Here is a 14,333-nt window from a genome sequence, read left to right on the forward strand (position 1 = left end):
TGTGTGTGCACTCTGGTCATGGGAATGGCCAGAAGTCATTTGGTCTGCTTTAGGTGGCCCTGTCATCAACAAAGCACAATGATCCTTCAGGCAAGATGTACGAGTTTGGCTAGACTTGCAGGCTGAAGAGACAACCTGTAGCAAGCAGAGGAGCGCAGAGCATGCTCACTTAAACCACACTTCTATAAATACAGTGCTGTTACTAAGCAATGGGAGTCTTGCACGCTGGTTCAGGACTTGCCAGACTGCACATGGAGACCATCCTGTCCAGGAGAAGGTCTGACAAAGCTTTGCCTCTTTATCTCTAGTGGCTCAGCTGTGCTGTTGGCAGAGGAGGCCAGATATTCGGTTCCCTTCCAATGTCTGGGATTAATGGGGAGACTTGACCTGACTGTGGGCTTGGAGATAAGTTCGGAATGATTTGGCTGTTGACCTGCAGAAGTCTGTGGCAGGACCAAGGACTGCAGCTGAACCTCAGCCTTCTCTGCTGATTGCCCATCTGCAGCCAGTCTAGGTTGGCTGGGAGCCAGGGCCTGCAAATGGGCCCTGCTGTGAGCTACTTATTGTTTGCTCTTCATATCCTATTTACAGAGGTGAAAGTTGAAGGAAGACTAAGGGCTTTAATTCAAGTCTAGAATCTCTGCTGTCTACTGACTTGTGCTTTTCCAGTGCTGTGTAGAGTGGAGAAGGAGGGTTATTTCGGCACCACTGGTCCTACTCTTCCATCTGGGAGACAACTTCTGAGGACAGACCCCAACCCCTCACTTGCTAAATGAGTTTGATCTAGAATTATAGCTGCTTTGTTTTATATCGAGGTCTATAGGGTGAGGTCTACCTCTGTGGTCTGAGATAAATTGCAGGTATTGAACTGAAATATCCCAACTAGTTGCCATATTTCAAAATGTGCAGTGAAGCCTGTCTAGTTTCTGCTTGTCTATGACTTCTTCCAGAGCTAGAGAGAAAGGGAAGAGATTCCCCAGGCTCCATGTGAGGTGCAACTGTAATTCAGTCTGGCCTGCTGGACGCAGAGTCCATTGTGGGCTGTTGGAGAAATACATGCTCTGCTAGGGTTAAATGCTTACATGAAATCAATAGAAGTTTTATTGCCACCACGTGATTTCAGCTGGAACTCTGCCACTTGTAATAGAAGCTGTGTTAGGTCTCCCCCCTCCAACTGCAGGACAGATATATTAGTCTAGACAAGTGAAAAATAGTGGTATATTGGGAGGCTACGTTTTCATTATGTAAATGGAGCTCTACAGGAGGATTAATTGATTATTCAGTTACTGTGGATCTGTCTTAGATGTCCTGGCAAGATGAGAGAACCTGATGGAAGCTCTCCAGTGATGCTACATGGTAGTACAAAGGAGTCCTTGAGCGTACCCTGCTCCCCTCCAGACAATGCACAGCATGGGCACGTTGCACATTGCTTTCCCTTACAAGGGGACTTGCTTCCCAGAATGATGTAGGTGTCTTCGTGCTTTATGACTGGTGACTATAGGCTGGTGTAGGCACTAAAGACTTGCAAGGGATAGCCAGAAACAACTTATTTTAGCCTACAGCCATGCTGTTTGGAGGGACTCACCTCAGTCTTGACTTATTCTTGCTGATGGCAGCTGGAGACCATCCAGAGGGCTCATGAGGGAATGCATTGCTGGGAGTTGTGTGATATAAATCCACTTACAGAGATTAGCTCTTAGCTGAAAAGCAAGTACTGTATTGTCTTCACCTCTGCCCAGCAAGAGAAAAAGATTAGGTGGGGGAAGGAGGGCACCATGATGGGGACAGGCCTGAAGATATGTTTCATGGGCAGCTTGAGAGCTCTTAAGAGGAGGTATAGAGGGCAATGTGACATTCCAGGTGAATGAAGTACCACCTAGTCATCAAGGTCAGCTGACTGTTTTGGAGCAGGGATCAGCTGTCAGTAGGAATGGCTACTGAGTGAATTGTGCTATTGTTTTGCTTTCCTTTCTGCTTGACCTCCATACATTGCATTTTAAGGTGAAGAAAAGGATAGATTTCCTGTATGAATGCTGAGGTCTCCACTGCTGTTTGCATCAGGCAGGGTGTTCAGGTGTGGGGACAGCTCTGGAGCAGCTCTGTTCTCTCCCTATGGCCCTGGAGGGTAGAGTCTTTTTGTAGGTAAGCGAGCAGGGCTACCACACTTTTATAACTAGATATGTCCCTTCTGGCCAGGATAACACATTATAGCATAGAGAGTGTTTTCTGAATCAGAAATACCTGTGGTGCCTTCCACAGTGGTGGGAAATAGATCTCTACAGTCTGTTGGACTCAGGATGCTGGAGGATGAAAGGACAGCTGTGGCTAGATGGATGCACTCACTTTCTGCTGTCCAGCTGCATGGGATATAATTGCTTTATCATTCTCTGTTCTTCCAAACCCATTTCAATGCTGCTGCCCAGATAAAATTTTGTGAAGAACATTTTAAAACAAATTTTAGCCTTTGTCCTGAAATATATCACCTGTGGAAAGTTTTACAAACAATCCTGACATTTGGAGACTGAATGTGGAAAAGCTGTGATAGTGGGCAAATGGAAATTCAGATTCTGTTTCTTATGGAGAAGTGCAGATACGGGAACTGAGGGCAATGTATCCCCAGATTTGAGTGGGAAACAACTCTCTGGGAGCTGAAAAGGTTCTAGTGTTGAAAGTGCAGTGTTTTCAGGAAGGGCTGCTTATGCTGGTGAAAGATGAAAACTTGCATTTATTTCCATGCCTGTAAAATGGGGAAAAAAATTAAATTCAGCACCTCATTAAATGTAACACACTCTTCCAAGTAGTTTGCAGAGTATCTTACAATCCTGCTGAAATAGGGCAAGAAACATTCCGGAGACCAAAGTAAGGACTGCAAGTGATGAAATTCTCCAATAGAAGAGAATAAACTACCTGGACCTGTGCAGAGCATTGGACACTGTCCGGCCTGACATCCTTGTCTCTTAACTGGAGAGGCATGGGTTTGACAGATGGACCACTTGGTAGATAAAGAATTGTCTGGATGGTCACACTCCAAAAATTGCAGTCAAAAGATCAATGTCCATGTGGAGACCAGTGACAAGTTCCTCAGGGGTTGGTACTGGTACCATTGCTGTTTAACATCTTTGTCAGCGACATGGACAGTGGGATTGATGCACCTTCAGCAAATTTGCCAATAACACCAAGCTGAGTGGTGCAGTTGACATGCTGGAGGGAAGAGATGCCATCCAGAGGGACCTTGACACGCTTGTGAGGTGGGCCTGTGCAAACCTTATGATGTTCAACAAGGCCAAGTGCAAGGTCCTGCACCTGGGTTGGGGCAGTCCTAAGCACAAATACAGGCTGGAGGAGAATGAATTAAGAGCAGCCCTGAGGAGAAGGACTTGGGGGTGTTGGTTGATGAGAAGCTTAACATGAGCCAGCAGTGTGTGCTCGCAGCCCGGAAAGCCAACCGTGTTCCCGGGCTGCATCAAAAGGAGCATGACCAACAGGTCAAGGGAGGGGATTCTCCCCCTCTACTCTGGTGACACCCCACCTGGAGTACTGCATCCAGTTCTGGGTCCCCCAGCATGTGGACCTCATGGAGTGAGTCCAGAGGAGGGCCACAAAGATGATCAAAGTGCTGGAGCACCTCTCCTATGAAGTCAGGCTGAGAGAGCTGGGTTTGTTCAGCCTGGAGAAGAGGCTATGGAAAGACCTTCTAGCAGTGTTCAAGGCCAGGCTGGACAGGGCTTTGAACAACCTGGTCTAGTTGGTGACACAGGAAGGTGTCACTGCCCGTGTCAGGATGGTTGGAACTGGCTGATTTTTAAGGTCCCTTCCAACCTAAACCGTTCTATGAACTATGGCCACCTACTCCCTTCTTACTGGCCACTGAATTGCACCAGAATACTGTTGTAATAGATGAGATGGCTTTTTACATGAATGTCCTGATGTTGTGAAGCCAGCAGAGGAGACTAATTGTTAGACTGACAGCTCTTTAGGTCAAGACTTCCACTGAAGTTGGAATTAATATCATTTACATCATTTACACTTGCTGATGCTTTGTTCAGTATTGGCTATGCAAAGGCAGTTCAGTACATTCTCTGTGTTGCTGGCATGTCTTGTACATCACTAGGTGTTTTTGGTCTTTATTTGAAGTCACCAAGCACTGGCCACATAAGTGCAGTGCAAAACTTTGCAGGCATGAGGCTTGTTTGCAAGACAGAGATGCATTTCCACATCCTGTCTCATGGATTCCTGAACAAAGATGTTTACAGGAAAAAAAAAAAAAAAAGCACTAATGCTATAGTAGGAGGGGGGAAGCATAATGTATTCTTCAAATGTTTGTATGTCAGCAAAATGCCTGCAAACCATTCAATAGATTAATCCTGTAGCTGGCCTAAAAGGAATGGATTTCTAGCCATAACTGAGATTGGGAAAAATTGATTTCCATGTTGTTGTTGACTGAATAAGATAAAAACAACTGCCTTGGCACTCATTACTGGGCCAAGAATTTAGATCTCTGCTGCCGACCTGCAGAGTTGGATTGGATACTAGAACCAGCCCAGCCCAAGGATTGATGAAGAGGGACTTTTCAGGAGCCAGTTCTTAAACCTTTCCTATTGTGAAAATGGGACTCGCATGGCTCCTAAAATACCTAGTGGCTTTGTATAGATGTATGGCTGGATGCTTTGGTCTTTCGGCCAGAACTATGAAGGCAGTTCTGATAATCAAAAACTTGAAAATGGGGAAGAGGACCTTGGCTAATCTTTCAACATCAGAGAGCTGCTGCTAGAGATGATGCAGGCCTTGCCACCTGCAGCCTGGCTATTAATTTGGGCTCTTGAACAGTGTCTTAAATTCTTTGGGATAACTACCACTCTTTGGCACGCAATGGTCCATCATGTCCGTATTTGGAAGTGGGAAATAGTGACTGGTCTGTTACTGGTGAAAGTAACACAGGGATGGTATGCTAGAGTGCATACCATCAGATGGACTTCTCTGAAGTTGTTTCCCCTAGCTCTAGATATACATATTTTATTTCAAAAGGCAGCTCAAAAGAAGAAATTTAAAATGTGTTCAGGTTTCAGGGAGGATATTTGCTAGTTTTACTGTTAAACAGCTCTTTGCAAGGGGAATAATGCCATGGCTTATGCCATGAGTAGGTTGGAAATGCTGATTGTTTTCCCCACCTCTGACAAAAGAGAGTAGAAAAGATGGAAGAAGACAGTGGCTAGGACAGGAGCTGGCATCTGCAGGGGAGACAGCTGTGACACACTCACTCCAGATCCATCCATGTTCCCCATGTGTGGGGAATTGTTGACTTGCTGGCCTGTCTAAAGTTCTTCCAGGCTGGATGGGCTGCATCTTCCTCTTAGGTTTCTGTGTAGGAGAGCTGACCTCCAGCTCAGGGAGACATGTGGGAAGCCATGGTGCCTGCATGGCTCTGTGTTGGCAGGATGCAGCTGGTATCACACGAAGGAGCTCCTGTACTCAGGAGAAGCTCAAAGCCCAGGAGATGTCACCTGGGAAATACTTTGCATCTTCTCTTTTGTTCACCACAAATGAGCAATGAACAGGATCTTTTCAGCTAAGCCTAGTATCCAGTGCATCAATTTTAGTTTATCAGTCTCCAAACATGACCAGGGAGTAGGACAACCTCTTCAGCTTGGCCTAATTATTTTTCCTACTTTTCCCACTGTTGTTTTTAGTACACTTGGAACAGTCTATAAAAATTAATCCTCTTGAAATGCTTGGGACCAAGGTAGATCATCTATGCTTTGTTATTACACTGTTTCAGCAGCCTTCCTTTCCCCCTGGGGCTGGTTCCCCTTGGAGCACGCTCATGCAGGAAGCAGAGGAGGTAAATAATGCAAACTTGGATTTCCAGGACCTCAAACCAAACAGATGTCTCTCAGATCCCCAGTCTCCTGTGTTGTAGATTAGGCCCATGTGAAATAGTAAATCCCTGTCCTAAAATTCCTCAGGCAAACTGGGAATCGTGGCAGCTTTTGACTGACTGCAAACAGATCACTTGATAACTCTCAGTCTTATTGACATAACTCTAAAAATACACTGCAAAGTGTAAATAATAAATGTGTAGTATCTGCACTGGAGCAAGTAAACACTGCCTGATGTTGTCTGATATTTCACTGGCAAGGTGTCCTCAGTGATGCTCCAGCAGAATAATTTTCCAAACGAGTGACTTGCATGACAGGTGGATGTGCTGAGCTAATGCAGCCGCGCACGGAGCTGGTTCTGGGAGAGGAGGCGCGTTGGGCCGTCATGGCTCTTTGCTGGAGATGGCAGCGAGCAGACCACCAGCAAGTCTCCTCCTGCAGGCTCTCAGCAGCTCCGCGGGGAGGTGTGAGAAAGTGCCTGGCAAGCTCGCCTTGGGCTTGCTGACACGGGTGTGTTGCTAAAAGGTTTTTTCCTGTGTGGTGTGGATACATCAGCTTTTGAGGCTGAATGACACACTGATTAATAATTCATGCTGGCAGTATTGACTGTTGGGAGCTAATCTGAGAACGCCTCAGTGAAAGCCGTTAGTACATTTGCCCTGGGTGAAGAAGCTGTCTTCCTGCTCAGGTGCTGGGGTTATGCAGTAAAGACAGCCTCCCATTGGCAAGGTGGCTGCTGGTGTGCGGCCAAATCCTTTCCAGGCTGGAAGTTATGGCAGCTAAGACTGTTCCTTGTTACTCAGAACATGCTTCCCTTCTCTTGCTTTCTGCGGTGTCTCAAGGTGGCTGAAGACCCAGACTAGCTTTTACCATAGTTCCTAACTTGCAGGTAGACTCTTGTGCCTGCTGTTCCAGAGATGCTGGGGTTTGAAATCCTTCTGTGACAGGATGGCCTCTGGATCAACTTTGCAGCTGCTGCTCTGGGACATCATTGCATGTAGGCATGGTCTATGATCTTTCCATGGTGGCTGCAAGGCAGGACAGCATTCACAGGCTGAACTTGCCTGGCCAATCTAATGAAGGATCGTGGGAACTTGGCTAGCAATATGTGGACGTGACATCCAGGAACCGGGAAGCCACAGTTTACATAAACGTGAATTCTAAAGGAATGTGTTGCTTTGATTGCTGCTGTGATCCTGGATGGAGGGTGCCACCCTCATGCTGCATGTTCAGCCTGGTTGGTGGAGGTCTTCCTTCCTCGACCATGTGGAGACAACAATCCTGGGGCCGAACACCCTAGGACTGTACAATACCAGTCTGTGATGTCCGTGTTGATGAATGGGAGACACAGGAGACCAGTGATACGTGCCCGGAAATTCTAGGGAAGCTACTCATAGCTACAGCAGTTGCAGAGCCCCATCAAGATTTGCCTTTCCTCTCCCCTTGTCCAAGTGCACAGTGTAACACTGCACTGACTTTTCCAAATAAGATGTAAAACTGAACTGATGGGCTTTTGCAAGCAAAGCTCTGTTAACAAGAGCAGGGACGTTAACCTTGGATCCCTGCCCAAACTGAAATGGATATAGTCTCTAAGTGGCTCATACCAAAATGAAATCCATTTACAAGGGAATGTTTGTTCCTCTCTTCTCTGCAGTGTTGATGTGCTGAGCACAGAGGAGACAGCAGTTTGCAGGTGGGTGAATTTTGTGTTGAATGTGGTAGGGACCGAACTAGCCCTCCCTCCTTTCTGGATGGATATTGTTCTGTCTTCAATATTTGACAAAAATGTGCTGGAATCAAGCTAAAAAAACCCAACCCAGAACAGACCAGATTCTGGTTGAAGTCTCTGTTTTGATGGACTCTGGATTAGTCCTGACCTGTCCTATCCTTCATGAGAATACCTTACGCTCATCAGTTTCTGAGATGCCACAGCCTCTGGGCCAGGGTTGTGCTGTCATCCAGCTCTGTGTGACAAAAAGTGCTTCAGGCTAGTGTAAGACTCCAGAGCACTTGTCTCAGAGATGGTGTTCCTCTATCTACCTTGGTCTGGGAGAAAAGAAGCTGGAATCCTGGAGGCTGTGGTTAAAAGGAGTACTAATCACCATGAGTAAAGGCTGTGCACCAGGAGCCTGGGGAAGGGCAGTGTCTCATGCAGCTGATGGGGTTTATTGTCTCCCTGTGCACTGGGAGTTGCTCCATCACTCAGGAGGTGTCTGGTGGCATCATTTGGAGATGCAGCACTCTGGTTCACCATGGCTTAATGTCTGAGCAATGGGAAGTCTCTGGCTGTGTCTGATGTTTATGTATGGACTGTAGCCCTGTGAAGAGGGGTTGCCATGGCAGATGCAAGGTCCTACACCCGAGTCAGGGCAATCCCAGGCACAGCTACATGTTGGGCAGAGAAGACATTCAGAGCAGCCCTGTGGAGAAGGACTTGGGGGCGTTGGTTGATGAGAAGCTTAACATGAGCTGGCTTCAGTGTGTGCTCACAGCCCAGAAACCAACCGTATCCTGGGCTGCATCAAAAGAAGCGTGACCAGCAGGTCGAAGGAGGTGATGCTGCCCCTCTACTCTGCTCTTGTGAGACCTCACTTGGAGTATTGTGTACAGTTCTGGTGTCCTCAACATAAAAAGGACATGGAGCTGTTGGAGCAAGTCCAGAGGAGGGCCACGAGGATGGTAAGAGGGCTGGAGCACCTCCCGTACGAAGACAGGCTGAGAGAGTTGGGGCTGTTCAGCCTGGAGAAGAGAAGGCTGTGTGGAGACCTCATAGCAGCCTTCCAGTATCTGAAGGGGGCCTATAAGGATGCTGGGGAGGGACTCTTCCTTAGGGACTGTAGTGGTAAGACAAGGGGTAATGGGTTCAAACTTAAAGAGGGGAAGTTTAGATTAGATATAAGGAAGAAGTTCTTTACAGTGAGGGTGGTGAGGCACTGGAATGAATGGCTTACCCAAGGGAGTTGTGGATGCTCCATCCCTGGTGGTGTCCAAGGCCAGGTTGGACAGAGCCTTGGGTGACATGGTTAATGCGAGATGTCCCTGCCCATGGCAGGGGGATTGGAACTAGATGATCTTAAGGTCCTTTCCAGCCCGCTATTCTATGATTCTATGTTAGCCACTGGAGGAACATGGATGTAGGAGAATGTCACACGCCTCCCTTCAGAGAGTCCTGAGTGGGAGAGCAGGATGATGGGGCTGAGCAGCACCAAGGAGGGACTATGGAATGAGCAGAGAGGTGCGGTCTCACTGCCGTGGTCACACTTGGACCTCGGTGAGCCCAGAAGACTTCATTCTGAGATGCAGAAGAAGTCAGGACAACGGACATTTCCATGCCACAGTGCAGCAGGAGTAGGGTAGTGAACACAGCATTGTGCTAGGCAACACAGCTATGTATGTAATAAACCAGAATAAGCTGGGTTTCTGAAATAGCACTGCAAGCACTTGCTGCTGGACTCAGAGGACTAAGTGTGCTTGATGCTGGGAGACGTGCTGTAGTAATGCAGGATCTCAATGTGTCTTGGTCATCCAGCTGGACTGGACCGAGTTCTGGGAAGATGCTTGTAGCTTCTGCTTCACCAAACACTTGCTCTGGCTAATGCAAATGTTGCTTTGGAGATGCTGAGAGGCTTTTCTCCACCCACCCCCCCCTCCTTAAAAAGAGCATATGTTCTCACTAGTAACAAGCAGGTTTGCAAAGAGCCTATTTTTAAGATGATTACAGGGTATCAGTAGCTGTTCCAGTGTCAACTGTCGGTTTTGTTTCCTTGTCGGCAGTAAACTGTTGGCAGGTTTGTGCACCAGAGGTTTACTCCTTCCCAGCTGTAATTGCACAGCACAGAAATTATCACTTGCTCTGTGCATGCCTCTGCTGGTTTCTCCCTCTGAGTCTGCTGTTCACAAGCAGCACCTCCAAGCACTTTCTACTCAGTGAAGAGCCATGTTGTGGCATCTCCTGCTGGCAAAAGGCAAGGCCTGGGTAGCTCTAAACAGCGGAGATGAGACTAAATGTGGCATTCTAATACATGCATGCTTGATATTGGTGCATCCCACTTTGTTGCACTGAGAAGGAGCCCAGAACCCAGTTCCTCTCCCAGTAAGCCAAATACAGAGACTGTTTTTTTTGCAGGCAGTTTTCCCTGTGTGTTATATAAAATTATACCTACAGGCCCAGCTGGAATCTTCAGGGTGTTAAGCATAGGTGATCTGGTGGGCTGGGTCTCTGGGGAGCTGGTGCTCTTCAGCTTGTGCATGTGTCTGGCACATTGCTCAGTCTTTCTGCACCTTGGATCCCCATTTGACTGGCAGGCAGAACAGCACAGCCAATCTTCACCAGGATTTTCTCCACATGGCCACACAGAATATGAAGTCCTCTGATGCTCTTGTGAAAGAGGATGCTAAGCAAAAGCTATGTTTGCTAGAGGGCACTGGAGTGTTAGCTCAAGCCATCCCTTTGTCCTGCTCCCCCACTGCTAAGCCAGAGGTGACTTACGGAGGAGGAAACAAATAGGATCCTTTATTGAGAATTAAGGAAATCACATTGTAAACGGTTGCATCCTTTTAGTTTTTTAAGAGACGAAATAAACCCATGATTTGTGACTGCAGCTTTGCACACAGGGGGAGTGCAGTGGGAAGTGTCAGCTAATGGAGGAGGGCTCAGAAGTCCCTTTCCTTACCCTGCAGGGCATGCCCGGTAGGAAACGGCCACTTGAAGGATACTTGTTCCTTTTCGCTTGACATGATGGGCGGCTGGTGTTGCAACGATGCCTAGGTGTGAAGTCTGCTCCCTGTCCTTCAGTGCAAGTCCTTGGCACACCTCCGGGTTCAGAGTCAGCCATCTCCCCCCACCCCGCAATTTTCTAAGTGCCACCAAAGCGATGGGAGAGAAACAATTGTTTTGTTTCCCAGGCTGACACCTCCTGCTGAGCAGCCTTCCCTGCAGGAACCGCAGTCCTCTTGTGTTACTCTGGGGACACGATGCCTTGTTGCTGATGGGACCAGACAGGATCCGTCACTGTGCTGATGTGTTTCCTCCACAAAAAATCCTAAATGACACCAGTGTCTGAGAGACAAGGAACAAAGAACGAACAAATAAAAATGTCTGCTCTGTTTGCTTCCCTCTGGTCATCTGTCATCCAAATCTGGAGTGAGGACTGTGGGTTTTGCTTGTGGAGGAGGACTTGGGTTTGGGGGTTCTGCTGGGGATACGAAATGGATTAGCTTTTTTTACATGAGACCAACAAGCCTTGAAGGCCAGAATGCTGCATCTGCTGGGTTGTGTTTATGGACTATCTGTCTGTGGTTTTAGCTTGTTTCTAAAGGACAGGCTTCTCTAACTGGTACCATAACCAGTTCCTTGCAGGAGGGCAAAAAGGAGCTGGGGTGGGGCTCAGTGTTACTTGTGCTACAGCATAAGGCCGCAGAAGAAGAGGCATCAGAAGAACCTTGTCAAGGTCATGTGAGTCTATCTCCCTGCCCCAAGATTAAGATCAACTCTACCTATGCTGTTTCTGGACTAATCTGGTTTCAAAGACCCTCGGGGAGATAGGTTGCTCAACCTCTTCTAGAGCTTCTAACAAGACTAACGTAACAAGCATAGAAAGTGTATTGGTGTCGTCATTACCCCCTCCTTCCAGTCTTCTTTGGCTCAATTTTTACCCTGTTATTTATGTTCTTTAGTGCATGTGGCTGAAAAAACCTTTCCCTTCGTGTTTCTAGCAGGCTGTTCGAAAGCTGCTCTTGGATCAATGAAGACCAACTGGGATGGCTATGCTCCTGCGCAGTGAGAGTGACGTGTCACTTCTGGGCTCACTCCCTCCAAATGGTCCATTTCTGTCTCAAAATAAGGTGCCCAAAAGCAGAACACCAAACATGATGAAAATCAGCCCTTTACAGTGAGAACCTGAGATACTCTTGCTTGAACAAGATGGTGGGGATCCTCACCCAGCTGAGGGTGCTGATATTAAACCTTCAAGGCATTGTGGCCTTAGCTCTTGAGAACAGTGTCTCTCATTCAAGTCGTGAAGGAGTTTTCTCTCAGATGTGTTTTCTGGTTTTAAATTGGCTGGCAAGGTTTTCCCCTCTCTTTACATAGCTGTTATTTTCTAGCTTCGGCAGTGAAGGTACCTTAAACTTGTGTGAGTTAGTGCTTCTGAAACAGCCTAGGCTGTTCAGTTTCACAGGATTTAAGACTGACTTAATGTTTGTGTCCTGAATGTGCTAGGTTTTGCCTGAAGAATACTTCAAGCTGAAGCTGAAATTGTTGGCCTTATTCTCCCTTTGTATAAGATGTTTAAGTTGAGAGTTGTGTATGGTATAACAACCTTTTCTTGTCTGCAATTGTAATAGTTTGGGACCTACCCTCATCACAGTTTCGAGTGGCACCACTTTGAAGTGTTTTGGAGCTTCCTGTTTTGGAGAGAATGGAGGAAGTGCAGATAAGACAACCTGAAGAGCATGGCTGTGGAAAATACCAGTGCCTCTAACTGAGGTAAGAAGACTACCAAAAACAGGACAGAAAGCCTAAAAACATGCAAATTCTATAAGGATAGCTGGACTGAAATGTTGCAAAATAAAGTCTTTCTGGCCTTGTAGGCTATCCTCAGGCAAATGATTTTCTGTGGACCTCATAGAAGAGTTGTGAAGAACTGGCTGAGCAAAACAAAACACAACTTCCATTAACCCAAGAAAACAAGAAACTCAATTCTTTAAAAATGTCCCAGTCTGAGTAGCTGAAGTCCTGAAAAACAGCCTTAAAAATAAATAAGCTGTAGCTTTAACGAGTTACACAATAAGGCCACCACTTTCCCTTCCACAGGCAGATAAAGCAGGTTGGAAACTAAGGGTACCCGTGTGGTGACAGCAGAGCTTGCAATGAAAGCACTGGGTCTTATCCCTGGGCAGCTCCAGCTAAGAAGGAAATACATCCACAGGCATCAAGTCTTCTGCCTGCTACTGGGACTGCTCGCTGGTGATGACATCTCAAATATGCTTTAATAACCAGCGGCTGTTAATAAGCACTAGCTACTTCACCAGCTTAGATACATCTCTTTAAATTTAAACAGGATTAGATAAGGTAGGGAGATTATTAAATACCCAAATGAACATTAAGCAGATATATTGGAGGCTTAACAACTCTGCAGCAGATTGTTAAATTGCTCTAAATATTTCCTGACTAGTCTGGGGGTATTTAATTAAAACAACCCCTCTAGTCCTCTGTAATGTGCCTAGCAGGCCTACAAGCCCTTCACAGGGTGGAACCCTAATTGGCAGCATTACTGTAAAGCTGAGCTGTGCTTGAGGACAATTAAAAGAACAACAGCCCCCCCTCCCCATCCCACCCCAGAAACCACCCCAAGCCCCTCTAATTAGTGTGAGAAATGACGACAAAACAACTCCGAGTGTCTCCAGTGACAGGTGCACAAATAACAAGGCTGATGAAAGATTTTGCAATTAAGATTGTGCTATGAAGATTAATGGGATATTTTCATAAACTGTTGTAAGATTGCCTATAACCCAGTCACCACCACATAGCTCCATCTCCTTCTCATCAGCACTTCCATATCTCTTATTTCTCAGATTTCCTTCACCTATATTTTCCAGATTTGGTGGGGTGGGGGTGGTGGGTGTTTGTCCCCAGCACTTTTTTCAGGTTTCTGATGTTTCCCAGCATTTTTCTTCTTTTGGCTGGACTGGTGTCTAAATCGTGGGTTTCTCCTGCATTTAAACTTCCTGGGTGGGGATGGAAGTGGGGATGTCCACAGTGGGACACTGTGTGCTGTTACTCCATCGCATGCTACATTTGCAGAGCACAGGGCAGTGGATGACTTGCAGGTATTTCCAAGGTGGCTCTGGTGCTGCTCATGCCTCTTCCCAGCAATGTCTCCCTTCAGCGTGCCAGCAATACTATTAACCCAGATTAAATGTGATATGACCACTGCTTAATAGGAAGTATTAAACTGGCAGTGAAGTAAACTGAGAGCTGGACCAGACACCACTTCCCATGCATTCTTCAAAGAGGGAGGAGATTTACACCATACCCACTCCCTTACCAGAGATGTTTGCCTGTTGCTGCTGTCATTGCTACTTCAGTACTCCTAATTGCCTGTACTCTTCGTTTCTCCAAGGCAGGCTAGTACACAGGGAATTTACATTTTTAATCTAGTGAAAGCAATGATTGGACACACAGCCTCCAGTCCTGGTTTTCTTCCTCTCTCTATTGCTGCCATAGACTGGGTTTGATGCCTGGCTTTCCAGTCTGTGTTTATTGGCTGCACACCCATCCCACCTCCCCTTGATTTTCCTTCCTGTCCTTGCCTTAGCCTCACCAGTGGCTTTTTACTGTGACTTTCCTGTGAGACCTCGAAGGTCCTCATTAGGACAGTGGGTCAAAGGCTCTGGGGGGGACATTAGGGACATTAGTCCTACCTGGCTGAAGTGGACTTTTTCTTGCTGCTTGCT

General features: G+C 46.8%; 1 long non-coding RNA gene across 1 annotated transcript in view; it reads left to right on the forward strand.

The window, feature by feature from the left end:
* Positions 1-14,333, forward strand: part of LOC115611887 — a 110,333-nt gene that overhangs the window by 38,376 nt on the left and 57,624 nt on the right. The window contains exon 2 of the long non-coding RNA XR_003992744.1: positions 11,592-12,363. This is a non-coding gene — a long non-coding RNA (uncharacterized LOC115611887). The remainder of the gene's footprint in view (positions 1-11,591; positions 12,364-14,333) is intronic.

This window comes from Strigops habroptila, chromosome 8 (assembly GCF_004027225.2).
Source record: "Strigops habroptila isolate Jane chromosome 8, bStrHab1.2.pri, whole genome shotgun sequence".
NCBI lineage: Eukaryota > Metazoa > Chordata > Aves > Psittaciformes > Psittacidae > Strigops > Strigops habroptila.